Consider the following 1863-nt stretch of genomic DNA (forward strand, 5'->3'; position numbering starts at 1 on the left):
GTTGTGGGTAGCTGGCGAGTGTCAGCCGACCCTGCGCCCTAGCTACCCCGGTGCTGGTCTGACCGGAAGCGAGTAATAGTTTCATAGTCACATAAAATTTTATTTTTTAAATATTTCTTTTTTTAAATAATTTCTTTATTATTATACATAAGTACACTGTAGCTGACTTAGACGCACCAGAAGAGGGCATCAGATCTTATTACAGGTGGTTGTGAGCCATCATGTGGTTGCTGGGATTTGAACTCAGGATCCTCAGAAGTAAGTTCTCTTACCTTCTGAGCCATCTCACCAGCCCTTAAATATTTCTAAAATATACACCATAAATATTTATGATAACATGCCCATTCCAGAACAAAGGTTTCCATCAATTCTCTTTACACTGCCCTTGTTAAGAGTTTACTTGCATTGTAATAAGCTAAGCAAGTTTCTTATTGTTGCATTCTTATGAAAACTCGTGAAGGTGGCACTGGGTAAGTTCCCTGTAGCCTGAGCCCCCAGGCATGCACTGCCTTTCTCCTTGGCCTCCATCTGCCTATTGATTGAACACACAGATAAAGGGGAAACTGATGAGAATGGGAAATGGTCTAACATTACTTTTTTTTTTCATTGTTACATTTGTTTGTTTGTTTGTTTTACTATTAGATGAGTGGTAGATGTGTGCACCAGAATGCACCTGTGGAGGCAGTTCTCTTCCACCACGGCAGGTACTTCTCCTTGGGTACTGAACTCAGATTATCAGGCTTGGTATCAAGCCTGGTTTGTCCAATGAGCCACCTTGCCAGACTTAGCTTTTTATTTTAATTGTGTAAGAGGAGACAGTGTGTGGGGTTTTTGGGGGGGTGAGGAGGTGGAGGTACAAAGACACCCTTGTAGAGTTGGTTCTGTCCCACTTCATGTGGACTGTGGAGATTGGATACAAGTCACCAGGTTTACAAGATATACACCTTCAATCTCTGAGCCACCCTGACAGCCAGAGCTAACTTAAAAAAAATGTTTTTTACTTTATGAGCACTTGTTCACATGTATGTCTGTGTACCACATGCAGTCCAGGTGCCCTCTCAGAGGCAGAGGAGGGCAGAGGATCTCCTGAAGCTAGAGTAAGGAGAGCTGTGAGCTCACGTGGGTACTGCGAACTGAAGACAGGTTCTCTACAAGAGCAGTGAGTGCTCTTAAAAACTGAATCATCAGCAGGGCCATGATGGCATGTGCCTTTGACCTCAGCACTTGGGAGGCAGAGGCAGGTAGATCTCTATGAGTTTAAGGCCAGCCTGGTCGACAAAGCAAGTCTAGGACAGCCAGGGCTACACAGAGAAATCTCTGTCAGGAAAACAAAACAAACAAAACAAACTGAAGCATCCTGTGTTCTAACACCTGGGAAGTGCAGGCAGTAGAATCACAAGTTCAAGGTCATTCCCATCCTCAGCCAGGTGCGACCCTTTCTCAGCAAACCAATCAATAAGAAAGAGGGCTGAGGAGTTAGCTCAGTCAGGAAAGTGCTTGCTGACTAAGGATACAGAACCTGCAGGTGTAGAGAGTGTGAACTTGCAATCCTGGCACTGGGGGAGGCAGACTTCTGGCTCTGGGTGCCTAGCCAGCCTATTCTACTTGGCAGTACCAGGCCAGTGAAGAAAGAGTGTCTCAAAAAACATGATGGAGTGCTTGCTTCGGCAGCACATATACTAAAATTGGAACGATACAGAGAAGATTAGCATGACCCCTGCGCAAGGATGACACGCAAATTCGTGAAGCGTTCCATATTTTTGCAAATGGATAGACCTGGAGGGCATCATCCTGAGTGAGGTAACACAATCACAAAGGAACTCACACAATATGTACTCACTGATAAGTGGATATTAGCCCAAA

At 44.7% G+C, this 1863-nt stretch overlaps 1 non-coding gene across 1 annotated transcript; it reads left to right on the forward strand.

Annotated features, from left to right (window-relative positions):
- Positions 1-1655: 1655 nt before the first annotated feature.
- On the forward strand, positions 1656-1762 carry LOC115032098. Its single transcript, XR_003837725.1, has one exon. It is a non-coding gene; the product is annotated as a U6 spliceosomal RNA (small nuclear RNA).
- Positions 1763-1863: the final 101 nt, after the last annotated feature.

Source organism: Mus caroli, chromosome 9 (genome assembly GCF_900094665.2).
Source record: "Mus caroli chromosome 9, CAROLI_EIJ_v1.1, whole genome shotgun sequence".
Classification (NCBI taxonomy): Eukaryota; Metazoa; Chordata; class Mammalia; order Rodentia; family Muridae; genus Mus; species Mus caroli.